General features: G+C 36.3%; 1 protein-coding gene across 5 annotated transcripts in view; it reads right to left on the bottom strand.

Moving 5' to 3' along the window:
• ROBO1 (roundabout guidance receptor 1) overlaps positions 1 to 18851 on the bottom strand; it is a 1131260-nt gene that overhangs the window by 891673 nt on the left and 220736 nt on the right. The window lies entirely within an intron of this gene.

Raw genomic sequence — 18851 nt, 5'->3', positions numbered from 1 at the left:
TGCAACTTATACTTGTAGGGACACATAGCTAATTTATTACAAAAATACAAAATGTTATTTTGGGGATTTATTTGTGTCATGAAATGAGAATTATCCTAAACCCAAAGCTATCACCTAGATTTGTCTTTTTCTTCTGAAAGAACTAGTCCAACCCACCCTATGATTATGGCTCGTTCCATTTTACCTTTTTTCCAGAACAGCAGCCAAATTTCAGTAATTAACAATATTTATGGCTGGATTAAATCTCACGTGCTGTAGTTTAAACACCTTTCTTTTTAAAATTCTTGTTTATGCTCATTTTATTTATTTATTTATTTATTTATTTTTGTCTTTTTGCTATTTCTTGGGCCGCTCCCGCGGCATATGGAGGTTCCCAGGCTAGGGGTCCAATCGGAGCTGTAGCCACCATCCTACGCCAGAGCCACAGCAACGCGGGATCCGAGCCACATCTGCAACCTACACCACAGCTCACGGCAACGCCGGATCGTTAACCCACTGAGCAAGGGCAGGGACCGAAACCGCAACCTCATGGTTCCTAGTCGGATTCGTTAACCACTGCGCCACAATGAGAACTCCTGTATGATCCTTTTAAATGTCTTCTCTTGTTTACTTCAAAGCTAGTCTACAGGCTTATCCTGCCTGAATAAGCTTCTGAGATTTCAGGTTTTTAGGAAACTCAGAATTTCAATATTCTGAAAGTTCTCTGCGTGGTCATACACAGTATAATTCTAGATACAGTCTTGAATTTTCACTATTTCATATTCTCCCCTTAATTGCATACACAAATTTATAATTATATATTCATTTATGTGATTATTTGATTACAGTTTGTCTCACATATACACCAGACTACACCTATTTTTCCTGAACCTTGCCCGGCACTTAGCCAAGCTAGACGTATATCAAGCCCTCAATACATCCTGGTTTCTGAACTAGGATGTAAAAGTTCAATGAATACAGTTGAATAAACTCTTCCTTGGTCTCAACCTCCCCCCAGAAACCACATCAAAGTATTTCTGTGAAACACAGACATGAACTGTGGATATGTTTGTAATTTTGCTTTTTGTTAATCGTAAATCATCTGATTTCCTTGGGAGGATGTACACCTCAGGGCCACAATATTCTTACCATTCATCAAATATTTATTGTATATTAGGCATTGTGCAAAGCTGGTATCATGACACAAAGTACTTGGGGTATTAACTATTACAATCCCCAATAAAGCAAACACACAAATGTTTTATTTTATCTTTATTTATTTATGTATTTTGTCTGTTTCTGCTTTTTAGAGCTGTACCTGCAGCATAGAGAAGTTCCCAAGCTAGGTGTGGAATTGGAGCTGCAGCTGCCAGCCTACGCCATAGCCACAGCAACACAGGATCTGAGCTGCCTCTGTGACCTACACCACAGCTCACAGCGACGTGGGATCCTTAATCCACTGAGTGAGGCCAGGGATCAAACCTGCATCCTCATGGGTATTAGTTGGGTTTGTAACTCACTGAGACACAATGGGGACTCCCAACAAAACATATTTTGATGCTTAGTAGGCATAGGTAATATTCCGGATCATCCATGTGGAAATGAATACCACAGGATGGAAAAGTGGGTCTAACTAAATCTACATCCCCGGGATCAACAACCAGATACCTACGTCTGAGTACACGGTTGTTTTGAACACTCCTCCTCCTTCCTTTTATCTTTTGGATGAGTGGGAATTCTAAGTTCCTCCGTGATCCCAGCCATCCATAGCCAATTGCAGTGACTGGGTCATTCCCTTCTAGCTAAAATATCACCACTGATTTCCCAATCCCCCAAATAGAATCAAATGAGCTGGTGGAAAATAAAAACTGTGTAAGGTCTAAAATGTCTGTGCGACAAGAGAAATTGGTACGTTTATATCACGTGAATGTGCGGGCAGACATTAAGAAAAGGAGATAACTCCAGGTGACATTATTTTTATGTGAACATGGCTAACATGAGCTGAAAGGTCCCACCAAGATTTTATATACTGTAAAAGAAAAGAGATATTAAGCTGTATTTAACATCAATTATTTTTAGGATCCAGTGTTGCCATGTGCTGTGGTGGGTCAGAGACGCAGCTCTGATCCTGCATTTCTGTGGCAGTGGTGTAGGCCAACAGCTGCAGCTCTGATATGACCCGTAGCATGGGAACCTCCATATGCCAGAGGTGTGGCTCTAAAAAAGCAAAGAAAAAAAAATCAATTATGATTCTTTTGATGTGTAAAATTAGTCTGTTTTGTGATTATGCCTTTAATTTTAAAATTAAAATACCTTACATGTTTATTTTAGTTTACCCTTTTCAAAGAGGGTTAACTATACTAATTCAGTTGGTTCTCTCAAATTTGTGAGGTAACTTGGAGCTCTGTCTCATTCTCAAAGATGAGGAAAAGAAGTTCTAAGAATCTTGGTGATTTCCCAGAGGGCATTCATAATAAGGGGCAGTTAAGGCTTCTGAGGCTAGAATTCTTTATACTATATCTCACTCCTTTACTAAAATTTGAGTGTTATTGTTAACTGACCTTACAAAAGGGAATAAACCAAATAAATGCTAATGATAATATCCTTTCCTAAACAGGAAATATTTTATCACATAGGCTTTAATTACTATCATCACAATAGGATAATATATTCCAAAACAAAACAAAAAAAAATTGGCATCACACTGAAAAAGAGAAACAAACAAAAGACTGAGAACTTGCAGGGAAAACCTGGTGGTAGACATTCAGAAATAAACAGTCCTAAACTATAAGCATTACCATAAAAACAAAATATACATTGCAGGACTTTAATCCAAGCCTTTTAAAGTTTTCCTTAGAAAATATGATATGCCTTTCTTCAAAAATGCAAAAAGCAGATCTTCTAAGTGAAAATGCCCATTACACATAAAAAGAAAGCAAAAAAAAAAAAAAAAAAAAAAAAGAAAGAAAAGAAAGAAATCATGATTTAAAGGGACTGAAAGCTGCTGTTTGTATCAAGCACTGTGAATCAACCCTAACCTGACCTTCACATGGAATATTTAATATCTAGCAGGGGACTTGGGCTTTGAACATCAGAATCTCATTTCAGATTACTCATCTGTGAAATTCTAGGAGACATTAGAAAATCCCATGGAAGATAACAAATAACCCAAAGGAAATATCAGCAAACAAACCAACAGTGTATTTAATGGAGCATAAGAAACCATTCGGAGGTGTTCTGACTGATCGATGGAAATTTAAAGCTCATATTTTATAAGAAAATATTTTAAAATGTAATAAAATATAATGTATAGAAAACTAGTAGATGATTTAAAGTAACTAGAATATGTAAAAATACATCTCTATATCTATAAATAAATATATGTATTTTAAATGTACTTTTCTGGAGAAATAATAATGCTCAACTATCTTTTAAATAATCTTTAATTTCAGGGGACATCAATGGAGGAAAAACACTGTGCTAAAATGCTTATTATGAACTCAAACCATACCGTCAGCTACAGGAAAAGTAATTAAATTACTGTTCTGATGCAAGTCAACCCCTCCATCTTCTGGTAAAATCACAAGACTCACTACATAACTGAGAAATAATTCAATTCATAATGACATCTTTATAGAATGATTAAGTCGTGGTTTGACCTACACAAGCCAAGGGGAATATTGCCTTGTCAGAGTCAGCATCTACATGAAAGAAAATTTAATAAGAATAACTTGAATTAACCATGGAAAGGAAGAGAAATTCCACTCTCTGGGCCCCAAATCACTTATGGTTGAGTTTATTGGTTTGTCCACTTACGTATAGTAGTGATTTTCAAAGATAGTTTTTGTTTCATTTACATGAAACTTAACAGCGAGTTTGAATACCTCTCTGGCTTAATGATGTTGCTAAAAGAGCCCAAAGAGATGAAGTTTTTTAGTTTTTTTTTTTTTTTTTTTTTTTAATGGCGGTATTTCAGAAGCTTTAGTAGAAAATAATCCCATTTGTCACCATAGTAGATATAAAGCTCACTGAAAGCATCTTCCTACTCTTTTCCCTGGTGAACACCATTGAGCGCAAAGGCTTTTATTTTCTGGGCCCCGACCTTTATCCACCATCTCTCATTAGGATTCTATGCACTTGTCCCTTGATTTCTGGGACAGTGAAGCCCACAGGCAAATGGGACTGGAGGGTGTGGAGGATGCAAAGAAAGGTAAACTTTCTAGGATGTGAGCAGGGGGAGGCTGGGAGATGAAAGGAGGCAGGACAAGGCCCAAGACAGCCTTCGCAGAGAAGGCCTGACTGCTGTTTTGGAGAGGAGAGGGAGGGAAAAGGGCTTAACGCTTATTTGTGCCTCAATTCCAAAAGGCACATTTAAGTCTGGGATATACAGAGGGTGTGTGGGTGGACGACTCAGATGCATCCCTTTGCTATTCTTATACTCTGTTCCTTTCAAGGTGTTTCTTGAAGAATTCAGAAAAAGCAGAAGTTATGCTCAAGCTGTGACAACAAAGTGGTAGACATGATTGACCTGTTAAAAGTTCAGTTTGGCCAATGTCATGTGGTACCTTTTTTTTTTGTTTGTTTTTAATACTTTGGGCCTGGACCCAGTCTTTGGTCTGAATATCCTCTGTTGTCTTAGCTTAGTCCTTTAAAAAAGGGCATGAAAACATGTGAGTTTTCAATCCTTCTTCCAGGGCACTGGACAAGGAGTCCAGTGTTGAAATGTATTAATGTTTGAGCACTGTTTGTCACTGGAAAACCTTTAACCTACTGAGGTGTGCGTGCGTGTGTGCGCTTGTGTGTGTTTGTGTATGAACCTGTAGTGATTTCTAGGTGATGTTGGATGTTTTGTCCCTAGAAATACATAAGACTTAGCAGTAAAGAATGATAAATGATGTTTTTGGCTTAATCTGTATATTCAGCAAATTCATACACAGAGGCTAAAATGTACACATTTAAAATATATACTATTTTGAACTACTCATGGGACATTTATAGAATATAAAGCAACATGGTTTTGTTCTTAGAGTTCCTTCTCCAGCACAAGAGTTTCATTTTTTAGCTAATTGTTAAAGCTATGTTATTACATTTTTAACTGTATTTTCTAATTTTATTCTGTTAGAGAAGGGTTTCTGTATAACTCATGAATGCTTGGCCATAATGTAACTATTCCTTCCTGAGTAATTTTTATTGCAAAAAAAAAAAAAAAAATCACTCCTCTAAATGCAAATTTCTCCAAGCCTTGTTTCCTCACTTAGGCTTCCAAACAGAGGCTGGAGATGGGGCTTTCCGTGGTTCATGGCAGCATGCATGCAGTCAACACAAGAATCTGAAAAGCAGCCGAGGCCCGTCTTCCCTTCATGCCTCCTCATGTATTATTAAAGCCAGCAAAGCTTCCTGGATTGCTGAACAAAGGTGACCATGCTCCACCAATGAATTCAATCCTCAGGCTTCTGAATGTTCGCCAGTGCTCTGTGTCGCCTGCACATGGTAGATATAATTGGCAAACTGAATGAAGAATTTCCCATTCTTACTAGGCGGGATTCCAGATAGAAGATAAGAATAGGCTGAATAGCTAAGATGGCATGTGAAAGGGGCTCTGCTTTTCGTGTAGCACTTATTATGAAGATGCAAATTTCCTCTCAACCCGAAGCGATGTTTGTGGCTGCCCAGCAGTCATTCCTTTAGCTGTTACCAATTTGTGTCCCCAGTGTCTTAGTTGTCAATATTTTCCAACTTCATTTTGAGATGATATAATAACATTTTCTCAGAATTCTCTATAGTCATATATTGACAAATGTGTGTCAATCACATCAAATCATATCCTCAGTGTGATACCATTTATATATTCAAAACGCCATATCCTAGGATTTGTTCTACTTCTCGTTCACTTCACTGAAGCCTAAATTAGTGGAACTGAATAGACTCATTGATTCGGACTCACGTTTTGATTAGGTAATATCCCATAAAGTGTCATTAAATATCTACGCCTCATTCTGGCTAGTTGCTATGTAGCCATTTTGAATACGTATCTGGATAATATGTTTGCATGTGTTCACACAGGTTATTTTGTATATTTCATTCACTAAGTGGTATATGCTATGCATATATGCCCTAAAAATAGTCATTAAGCTTTTAAAAGGAAAATAAATTGATTTTCAATCTCTAAATTTCTTCCGTTGGTATTGCTAGATACTCTGTTTTCCTTCTAGAAATGGTCAATGCATCAAAAGAAAAAGAAAAAGTCATAATTATAGGACCCTATATAAGTTTTCCACACCTTAGTTTTTTCACCATAACCATATGTGAAACCTGACAATGCATATCAAGTTGACAACTAGATTTACTATTGGTGCGGTTGCTAAATTTTAATGTTATTAGCTTAAAATCAAACATAAATTAGAATACAGTGGACACAGAAGTGCTGTTCATGCATTTTTGAACTCACAGCTCATTCAAGACCACATGTGTTGCATGCCAACTATTTGCAAAGCACTTCACTAAACCTGCAGAAAACACCCAGTTAGACAGGTCATCCTCTGTTATCCAGGACCTCTCAGCCAAAGGTAAGATACTTAGCTTGCTACTTAGCATGTTTAGTTTCTTTCTACTTCATCTGTTCCCCGCTTCCCCATAAGTCTGGGTTCCCTCTTTCTGTTTCCTTAAGCATGTTCCTTTCTCATCCTCAGTGTGGCTCTGTACCCACGGGTGGATGTGTCCTCTCTCCTTTGTCTCTATCTTCCTTTACTTTTTCCTAGCTTCTTTTCTCTCATTCCTTCTAGCTCTCCAGCCACCATCTTTTCCTTCTGTCCTCTTCTTCCCACATTCTACACCCTCAATCTTCAGAAACACATCATTTCCCCATCTTTAATCATAAATTAATTAAATCTGCCTATTAATGGATATGTCAGTTTTGTCTTAAACAAATAAATAATCTTGAATATATATTGTTTCACAGGTGTGAGTTTAGGGTAAATTTCCAAAAGTGGAGATGCTTGATAAAAGATTATGTGCATTTCTAATAAGAAACACATCCCATTATTGACTTAAATGGAGGCTATAACAAATTTAATGAGTATGAGAAGTTTACATTCTCATATGCACAATACAAGAGTAGCTGTTTCCCCACAGTTTAGTCAAGAGACTGTATAAGCAAATGTAAATTGTCAGCCCTGTGAGTGAAAAATTGTATCACAGTTTATTATCCACTTTCTCTAACATACCATAAGAACTTCCTACTCTTTTGAATTCTTTTCCTTAGTCTAAAAACACACTCAGTCTTTCTTTACTCTTTTTTTAAATTTTCTTTTTTAGGGCCGCACAGTGGCACATGGAGGTTCCCAGGCTAGGGGTCAAATCAGAGCTGCAGCTGCCTGCCTACACCACAGCTCACGGCAATGCTGGATCCTTAACCCACTGAGCAAGCAAGGACAGGGATCGAACCCGCATCCTCATGTACACTAGTCAGGGTTACTGCTGAGCCACAACAGGAACTCCAGGCTCTCCTTACTTCAAACAATGAAAAATATTTTCCTAACTTCCTAACTTCATCTCTCTGCCTCATTAAGACTCTCTTTCTCCTTGCTGTACCTATGGTCCTCCACTCTACCAGCTGAGCTATCGAAGGACACCAGTAGACTTGTGGTTGCCAAGGGGGGGGGGAGCGGGATGGATTGGGAACTTGGGGTTAATAGATGCAGATTATTGCCTTTGCAATGGATAAGCAATGAGGTTCTGTTGTGTAGCGCTGGAAACTATTTTTAGTCACTTATGATGGAGCATGATAATGTGAGAAAAGAGAATCTATACATGTATGTGTAACTGGGTCACAATGCTGTACAGTAGAAAATTGACAGAACACTGTAAACCAGTTATAATGAAAAAATAAAAATTATTGTATATAAAAAAGTCTCTCTTTATCCTTCACTTCTTTACACCCAGTCTTTTTTAAGCCCATTTGAATCTGACTAGTGTTCTTGCCACTCCATTGTTAATGCTCTTATAAAGGTTACCAATAACCTCCTAATTTCCAAGTCTGTGGAGGACTTCCTATCTTTATCTCACTTGATTTTTGTTTTTTTGTTTTTTTTTTTGTTTTTGTTTGTTTGTTTGTTTGTTTGTTTTTTGGCAGGGTGGATGTTTGATACTGACCATTATGCTCTCCCTTCTAAAAGTTTCTTCACATTGACTTTTGGGGAAAAACTCGTCCAATTGTTCTATAATCTCTTTGGTTAACTCTTGGGTTGCTTTGTGTCTGTCTCTCTGTTAGGCTTTTATTTAAATCTCATTCACCTTTTAAAATTAGTAGGATTTATTCTTTGTTCTCTTATTTTAGAATCCCTCCTGGTCTATCTCTTGGACACTCATGGTTTCCAATGCACTTATCTGATAATATCAGTAGCTCCAAATCTTTACCTCCAACCCACCTTCACGCTGCTTACACCCTGCTCTGGGTATCTGCATAACAGAGAAAAGCATGGGGTACAAAATACTATGTTAAAAATTTCAGTTATAGACCTGATATGAAAAATAGGTTATATAAATTGTTAACAATGGAGTTCCCGTGGTGGCTCAGTGGTTAACGTATCCAACTAGGAACCACAAGGTTGCGGGTTCGATCCCTGGCCTTGCTCATTGGGTTAAGGATCCGGCGTTGCCATGAGCTGTGGTGTAGGGTGCAGACGTGGCTCGGATCCCACATTGCTGTGGCTCTGGCATAGGCTGGTGGCTACAACTCCAATTAGACCCCTAGCCTGGGAACCTCCATATGCCGCAGGAGCGACCCAAGAAAATGGCAAAAAAAAGACAAAAAAAAATTGTTAACAAGAAGTAACAATTATGGAGGGCTTGGTATATGGCAAGGTCCTAAATATGAGTTGCAGACATTTTGTTCTTACACAATGAAATACGTTCCAGAGCAAAGCCTCATTAAGCCTTCAGTTGTTGAGAAATGAATGAGGAAACAATAACTGAATATTTAGTACTCTAGGGAACGATCATTTGGTCTCTTCCAGAAAACTGAAAACATGATCTGGAAATACTGGAAATACATGCAGGAAAGATCTCGTGTAGGATTTATTGAACTGGTTGGTTTGGAGAGCCACCTGGTGGTTAAGAGAAAATGTGAGGAAAGACGGAACTTGCACTGAGCTTGAATTCCACCACGTGAGTGGTGTACTACTTTACTTCAAACCACTAGGCCCGGAACTGTTAGGACCTGACTAGATCCATACAGGATTCTACTCTTACAACTTTTCTCTCGTACAGCATATTTGCTCTTCCTTATACATTTTCAGAAAAACCTTTACTTTCCTTTGGGTTTATTTAATTTACCAACCTGGCAGTAGATACGCAGAACTGGGAGAAATGCATGAGAGGGAGGCACGTAAAAAGAAAACAAAAATGATGATTGAGCTTATTCCATCAGAGGATTAAAGATGGGGGTGACAATGGCACACATAGCTGCTACCAGCCTACTTCCTGTCCTTGTTTCCCATCTTCCTACCGTCTGATGTGGTTTCAGAATTAACTATTGCATAAAACATGCAGCTTCTCCATGTATGCAAGAAATAGGTTCAGAATTGCCCAGAAAAAAAAAAAGGGAGTTAGAAGATCTAAAAGGATTGCTTTTAAGATTAAAGAATGAAGAGCTAATAAACAAATAAAGAGGCTCTTACCACATCTCACTTAAAAAAACCCAAAAAAACCCAAAAACCTCAGTGGTTCTCAGTGGTATACATTTCTGATTCATGTGATAGGTGGATGAAGGCTGGTTAGCTGTAACTTTACTCTGCTCCAGAATGGAATGCTTCTCAATCCAGAACCCAGCCTGAAGGGACCACTCTGATAGAGACAGGTTATTCTTGTGGCAGAGGGAAAAGATCAAGAGATCTCAAAGAAACTCTCACGGCTTCTTAAAGCTTCTTCCCAGAATCAATACTCATCTCTTTCCTTCATATTTCATTGGATAAAGCATGTCACATGGCCAAGTCTGATACTGATGGAGGTATAAGTATACTCTCACTTAAGATGTGGAGGTATACTAAGTGTAACATCATTTATTGTACAAACCAGGACAATGTTGAAAGTGAACCTATTTTTCAATAACCAAGCCAGGACAACAGAAACAAATTGAGACTGTCCTAGCAAACTTGGATATACTGTCAGGATATACCTTTTTATAATCCTCTCCCAGGGGAAAAAAAGGAACAGATAATTGAGAATAACTGAGTTGATCACAAGCTTTGATGAAAAGACCTAGCATCTGCACGTGGATATATACATTCATGCTGAGGGAAGGAAGGGAAAAGCAGGCAGGAAGAAAGACTAGTTCAGGTGCATCAGGAAGTGAGATACTAGCCTTAGGCTGTGAGATTCCTGAAGTAGTGGTCAAGATAAGCGATGATGAACCAAGAGTGGTTCAGTTTAAATGTCCTGCTTCTCAAAAGGTCATCAATAGCAAGAAAAGAAGAGTTTGGGTACCATTGGTTGAGTCACATGTCTTGGCCAAACACCTTAGTGAGAGTAGAGAGGATAAGGGGGTAGAAAGGATCCAGTTGTGTTAGTTCAGCAATCGCGAGTATTTAATATGTGAAATAAAAATGCTTATTTAATTAATTCCCAAATAAAGGAAGGTGGAGTTATTTTCAATGAGAGAATTTGAGGACTTAAAGACATAGAAAAAAAATTTATGGGTCTAAGATTTTTTTAAAATTAGGAATTCAAAATATAACAGAGATTAACTACCTGGATGATAAACAGACTGATACGGAGTTGAATAGTGAGAAGAGTATGTGAAGAAAAATCAACTAGCCAACCAATGAATTAGAAGTTAACATATTTCTATTGCTAAAATGAGAATCTAATGAAATTGATGTTCCTTAGCTTGAAAATAGTTTTAAAACATGAATCTAAAAGCAATTCCAAGCCACTTCTTCAAAAAGCAACTTTTGTGACCCAAAAATACTTTTGAGTAAAAAATCAAAATTAAAATCAAAATTTTTTTCATTTAGGGTTCAGGGCAAAAAATTCCGCTTGAAGAGACAAGCTGTTAAAAAATAAATTCCTTAGACCATAATTTTTAAGAAAGAATATGTATTTCAGATATTTTCTAGACATTAGCTATTGTCATTGAATGAAGTAAATTTTGGTCTTAATGCTGCTGCATCATCTTTTGACTCTGACATTCAAAAAGCAAACCTAAACAGGTAGTAGCCTTAGGAAAGCATCACCTTTCTTTTCAATTGTTCATTTACTAATTACAGTATTTAATTACACTAGTTTTCTATTCTTAAATGTATTCCAAGAACATAAGATTTAATTTTTTGTCATTTTTATACAATTCTAAAAAGAACTATATCATCTTAAATGTCTACATATTTATCCAGAGAACATATTTAAAAATAATGTTCTAAGTGATACCTATTTATGAAATACAGGACATTTCCCTAATGTAAAGAATACTTCTTTGGAAATTGTTGGTGCTATAAGAGTTTGCTGTTTTAACCACAAGGTGGCAGAATAAGCTAGGCTCTCCATGTGCCTTTTCCGAATTGCTCCAGTAATTTCAGACACCTCGTTTTATATCACATTCAGATTGAAAGATGCTGAAACAAATGTGCGGTGTGCTTTTGTTGACCTGGACACATGTGCAAGACAAGTGACTATGTAACAGCTTTTGAAGGAAGTTAAAACAACTGAATACTCTTTCATGTCCTCAGACAAACCTAATTCGAAAGGTTTTTTTTGTTTTGTTTTGTTGTCTTTTTGCCATTTCTTGGGCCGCTCCCGTGGCATATGGAGGTTCCCAGGCTAGGGGTCGAATTGGAGCCATTGGAGCCATAGTCCCCGGGCTTCGCCAGAGCCACAGCAACGCGGGATCCGAGCCACGTCTGCGACCTACCCCACAGCTCACGGCAACGCCGGATCCTTAACCCACTGAGCAAGGCCAGGGATGGAACCCGCAACCTCATGGTTCCTAGTCGGATTCATTAACCACTGCGCCACGACGGGAACTCCCAAAAGGTATTTTAAAGTTGGTTTCTAGTCAACACTGGAGTTGGTTTCAAATAAACACTTTCCCATAGCAGATTTTTTTTTGACACTGTGACCATATCTGGCCTCCTGGTTTGTGAACCTAGGGACTTGTTCTCTCCACCGTCTGTGCCTAAGATCACACAGAAGATGCCCAGGGAGGGGCACTAAAAGATGTCTTGAACATCTGTGCCCATTTCCTTAGTCTTTCCTCCTACCAACATAATTGTTTGTGAAAACGTAAAACATATACTTACCTTTGGAAACTAACCCAAAGGAAGTAACATAGTCATGTTAAAATAATAATTAAAAAAAACCTATAATTTATCACAACCTCTCATATGGCTAAATAGATGATTTTAACGACAGAACACAACAAAACAGTCAAGATGTCATCTACTAGAATATTTCAATGCATCTGAGGCAATGTTATTCTGAAGACATCCTAACTGAATAATTGTCTTGGTACAATAAATGCTGATTTTTGTGTTTATTTTTAATTATTTAAAAACCTTTATGGCTATACCCATGATGGCAATGGAAGTTCCTGGGGCTAGGGACTGAATCTGAGCTGCAGCTGTGACCTATGCTGCAGCCGTGGCAACACCAGGTCCTTTAACCCACTGTGGTGGGCCACCGCGGGTAGTCAGATTCTTAACCCACTGCAACACAGTGGGGACTCCTAATTTCTGTATTTTAATAACTTGCTTGTAACTGTACTGCTAGAAGAAAATTCAGACTTTTTCAAAAGACAATGTTGAGAGTGTGAGTATCGGCATTACTTAGACCTTTTTAAGGTAATAAATGAATATGTAATCATTAAATGTTCAAATAACAATGCTAAGGGATTTCTGGGGGGGGGGTTGGCTCCACCCACAATATGCAAAAGCTTTTGGACCATGGATCATTAGGCCATTAGGGAACCCCCAGGTTTTTGTTTGTTTGTTTGTTTTTAATCTAAGAACAGCACAGGCCTTAATAACTCCAAAATTATTTAAAAATTGGGAACAAAGCAAGTAGGAAACTGAACTCATATTAAGTTAACTATATTTTGTTGAGTTGATCTATGTATATTTGAATCAATCAAATATGTATATCTATATCTCTTAAACCAGTCTTAAACAGTCTTCAAAAATGGTGAATATGTCTTATGCATTTTGTATTAAATGGGTGATCCTAAAAGGTGGGTAATATGTATTTTAATTGAATTGAAACAAAATGTGTTCCACAATAGCAACAAGGTATTAAGCTGTCATTCCTCTATATATTTATGATGCTATAGAGATTTCAAACTGTTCTATTAAAGAGTACTTAGATATCTGTCATAAAAATTTTCAAGCATTGAATAGAAAAATACATTTTCTAACTTACATTCTTAATCTTTTGCCAATGCAATCACAATTTCTTTAATAAAAATGATTCACATTACTTAGTATATTTACCATATTTGTCAATATAATTAAAAAATTGGAGAAAGCAGCATTAAATATAGAAAGGTTTCAGTAAAATGTCCACTAAAAGGAGATGGCATTTAAATTTTTAAGACTCAATACACATGATATAGTAAGTGGTTCTATTTTAAAAATTGAATAATTAAACTTAATTGCAGTGGTTATTACTGAATTTACTGTGAAATACAAGAAGAATTTTCAATTACTACAGTATGAATACAATAATTATACCCCTTTGGTATGTATATTTTCTGACAATTTTATATTGTATAATTTAATTTTACAACATAGTCTATCAGTAAGTTTAACAATTATTTTTCATCAATTTATTTTTCTAACCATCAGAGACAATTTTTTACTGAAAATGTAAGTTTTCTGTGTTTAGCTTCTTTAGAATCCCATGTTTATTTTAAGGCTTTTACTCTCTAACTTAATTTTCTCTCTTAAAGTGTACCACTAATAATAAAATGCCTCCAGATTTTTTTACATTAGTCCCAACAAAATCTCAGACATAACTTAGAAAAGTAGATTTGGGAGTTCCCGTCGTGGTGCAGTGGTTAACGAATCCGACTAGGAACCATGAGGTTGCGGTTTCGGTCCCTGCCCTTGCTCAGTGGGTCAAGGTTCCGGCGTTGCCGTGAGCTGTGGTGTAGGTCGCAGATGCGGCTCGGATCCTGCGTTGCTGTGGCTCTGGCGTAGGATGGTGGCTACAGCTCCGATTCGACCCCTAGCCTGGGAACCTCCATATGCCGCGGGAGCGGCCCAAGAAATGGCAAAAAGACAAAAAAAAAAAAAAAGTAGATTTATTAAAATTAAATTCCTCTAGATAATTTCTAATGCTAGAAACTAACTGGGAAGCTATTATGTCTTCTAATTGGAAAAACACATGTAAATGCAGAATGTTTAAGGTATTTTAATCTCAGTGTTTACTTAAATTTTTAAAATCATGAAATATTTAACATTAGTGTTATATATATATAAAACATTACATTTTCTGCTATACTTATATGTATATGTGTGTGTGTATACAAAAGATCTGAAGAAAAAGGGGAGTAAATCTCCTTTAAGAGTTCCTATGCTCTTGGACAATAAGACACAGAGAAAAGCTATACATGGCTTCAAAAAGCTGGCTCTTTTACTAGTTTTGTTATCATTAGGCAAAGGCTTATATGTGGTAACTGAGATTTAACTGTGTTATGAATTGGATACAATGACACTTGCCTTGTAGGGAGGATTGTTAATTTTTTAAAAAATAAAAGAAAGTTAATAGCAGCGCAGTGCTTACCAAGCAACAGGTATTTTAAAAAGTGGTAATAAGTATCATATGCTATTGCCTAAACATAGATGCCTTTTGATTTCGACAATTCTATTAAGAAACAAAAGTTCAGAGATGACGGTTTATTTGCATTTAATAACAAATGAACACAAACTTTGTATCCAGGGGTATGTGATTAAATCCTATACCTATACCACTAACTCCTTTACAATTCTTAAGAACTCTATTTTTGCCTCACTATTCACTGACCTAGTGACTTAGGTAGATTTTTCTACTTTTAAGGGCTTTTATTTGTAAGATAAGTAGATTCAGTTCAATAACCTTTTGCAATTACGACCCTGAAGAATTAAGATAAATCTAGGAGATAAAAACAAATCCAGTTGTTAAAAATGTATGAACCAGGAGTTTCCACTGTGGCACAGTAGGTTAGAAATCTGACTGCAGTGGCTCAGGTTGCTGTGGAGGTGCAGGGTTGATTCTCAGCCTGCCAATGGGTTAAAGGATCTGGCGTTGCCATTGCCATTGCTGTGGCTCAGATTCAGTTCCTGGTCTGGGAACTTCCATATGCCCACAGATGTGGCCATAAATAAATAAATAAAGTTAAAATTTAAAAAAATGTATGAACCAACATTATAGGTTTTCTGCATGTTGCATTCTATGTTGTCTAAATATGACAGAAATTTTATCCTCTAGTTAAGTATGAATTGAGGTTTATCAATGTTCTATGCATTGAAATCAATTTTCTTTTGAATCCACAGAAGGTTTCCATGCATAACTTACATGAAACCTAAGAGTAATTATTGGAAGAAATCAGTTTTATAGTTGCCTGGGAATATAATCCAAAACCAAATTGAATAGTTGTTACATTATTTAATTTTATACTCAAATAAATCCATTCAACAAGAAACACATTTTTCCCTCAGAGATAAACTGAAGTCTAGAGCTCAATGTTCATTTCATCATTTGATTTTTTTTCTTTTTCTTTTTTTGGCCACCCCATGGCAAATGGAGTTCTCAGTCCAGGGATCAGATCTACTGCAGTTGAGATCTATTTTGCACTTGAGGCAATGCTGGATTCTTTAACCCAATGTGCCAGGCCAGGGATGGAATCTGCATGCTGGTGCTGCAGAGATGCCGCCAATTCTGCTTTGCTACAGCAGGAACTCTGATTTGTTTTTAAATATAAAAGTAAACTTTAAAAAAAAATTTAGAAAGTCTCTAACAATAATTGAAAAGAACATTTTGCTTAAAGTACTGTAAAACATGTCATTATAATTTGATTCAGATTTATTACTAGGATGAACCAAAATAAGTCAGCTGCTAAATAGTTTGTGAACTTCAATTATAAATCAAATTACTTCAAATTTCTTTACTACTATTTGTAAAACAGTAAGATCTACAACATAACTTTAACATGTCTCTACACAGAAAAAGAATATTCTTCCGTTCTATTTTTTATGGTTCAATATCATATGACAGTTTTATTTTATGTATTCATCTTTTAGAAGGACATCCACAAGTACCTCAAAAAGAGAAAAGCAATAATATTCAAATTATTTTTCCTCTGACACATTTTATATAACTTGATCATTTTCATACTTTTTAAAAAAATCACTATTTTTTATTTTACGTATATTTATTTTGCTTTTTTCTTGCGGGGGGAGCACACTTCCAGCATATGAAAGTTCCCAGACTAGGGGTCAAATCAGAGATATAGACACTGGCCTATGCCATGGCCACAGCAATGCTGGATCCAAGCCGCATCTGCGACCTACACCACAGCTCACGGCAATGCTGGATACTTAACCCACTGAGCAAGGCCATGGATCGAAGTCACATCCTCATGGATCCTCATCGGTTTTGTTAACCCCTGAGCCATGAAGGGAACTTTTTTATTTTATTTTTTAAATTTAATTTTATTGGAGTTTAGTTGATTTAAAAGATTGTATCAGTTTCAGGTGTGCAGCAAAGTGAATCTGTCATACATATACATATTTCCATTTTTTATCCCATGTAGGTTGTTACAAACTATTGAGTAGATCTTCCTATACTTGTTAATCATCTATTTTATACAGTAGTGTTTATATGTTATTTCTAACCCCCCAATTCTTCTTTCCCCTTAATGGTTTCACCTACGGTAGCCATTAAGATTGGTTTTGAAAACTTTTGTGTTTGTTGTTTTTTAAATAGGTTTTATGTATCATTTTTATTAGATTCCAAATATAAGTGATATAGCATGATATTTTTCTTTGTCTGACTTATTTAGTCCATCCATGTGGCTGCAAATGGCATTATTTCATTCTTATTTATGGATGAATAATACTCCATTGTACACATATACATCATCACGTATATATGGACAAAAAAACACATGAAAGATGCTCAACATCACTAATTATTGAGAAATGCAAGTCAAATCTACAACAAGGTATCACCTCACACCAGTCAGAATAGCCATCATCAACAAGTCTAGGAGAGAGTGTGGAGAAAAAGGAACCCTCTGCACTGTTGGTTGGAGTGTAAATTGGTGCAACCACTATGAAGACAGTATGGAGGTACCTTAAAAAACAAAATATAGAGCTACCAGTATGATCCAGCAATCCCACTCCTGTGCATATATCCAGAGAAAACTCTAATTTGAAAAGATACATTCACCCCAGTATTCATTGCAGCACTATTTATAACAGCCAAGATATGGAAACGACCCAAATATCCATAGACAGAGGAAAATTCTTTCTTTCTTATACACTAAATTCACCTCCATTTCAAGGAGATATCGATTATTTTAATCACAAAAACAGAGAATTTTGGTCTATTTGAGTTGATCAAAATGCTTTTTGGACAGCTAACCTCAGCAAAAAGAATCATGATATTTATAGAAACATTATGAACTCTCAAACTAAAGCCTTCAAAAGAAAAATAATTGGATTTTCACATTTCAATAAAATACATATGAATTGTATTAAGCAGCTAAATATTTCTTTATATTAAGAGATGACTAATATGTCCACAGGTAAGATTAAGTCATTTCACCTGCTTTAAATCTGGCTTTTAATAAACTGTTGACAGAGCCTCTGGAAGGATATTATAGCATTTAATGTAAATATGCATTTTCATTGATTTGCTTGAATATAAAGTTGTGGAATATTCTAGTTCACAAATACTGTCACAAGATGCAGTAGCTGCAAGTGAAAGGAGTCTTGACTTTGCTATATCCTGGAAATATCTATCCCCTGATCTACTAAAAAATGCCAAGCTTACTATATATAATACCACTCTATCATAAGGCGGGTCAGTATAAATGGATTTAGTGATTTCTACTCAAATGTCCTGTTCTATGGCAAAAGAAAACAAAGCACAACAAACAAACAAAACAGGGACAATTATGTCATGTTAAGTAGGTTGATGCTGTTTGATTTCTCCATCCAATTGTGTTTGCTGCAAATTCTTGAATCCAAAATAGACCCATTAAATATATCATCCTTGACTAGAAGGTGGCTAGATCTAGCTCTCAACAAGAAAATGAACTTGAAAGTTATCTTTGATGTTTGGTAAGAGGATTGGTTGCATTACTTTACCTTCTTCCGCAGATCAGGAAATAAACCTGGAAAACATTCTTCAGAATAATCTACTGAATTTAAAAAGAATATCCCTATCCACTCTTGGCTAGAGTCAAGAAGAAAGAAGAGTGTCATGTAGGGAATGGAAATGAAAATCCAACCTTTTTCTGTCCCTAGAATTTTTCTTTTTTTTTTTCTTTTTTGACAATAGAAAGAGTGGGGAGTAAAGTCTCCTACACGCATCAAACCTTTTCTCATTCAGAGATGACACAGATGTGTAAATTATTTCTAAGGAAATATGGTTTTATGCTACAAAGTTATGGAACTTCAAAGTACAATTCTGGGGGGCAAAGGAGAGAGCCTTAAGTCTAACTTTCCTAGACTCTACTCAGTCTCTCATGACTTAGACTCTGAGTTGAGAATTTATGCTGTACAGCAGAAAAAATAAATAAATAAAATAAAATAAAATAAAAAGTAAAATAAAGTAAAATAAAATAAAATAAGAATTTATGGGCTGGCCCCTTATACAGTTGAAAGCTAGTGGTTGGCTGG

Source organism: Sus scrofa, chromosome 13, assembly GCF_000003025.6.
Source record: "Sus scrofa isolate TJ Tabasco breed Duroc chromosome 13, Sscrofa11.1, whole genome shotgun sequence".
Lineage (NCBI taxonomy): Eukaryota > Metazoa > Chordata > Mammalia > Artiodactyla > Suidae > Sus > Sus scrofa.
This window is presented reverse-complemented; position numbering and strand designations above follow the sequence as displayed.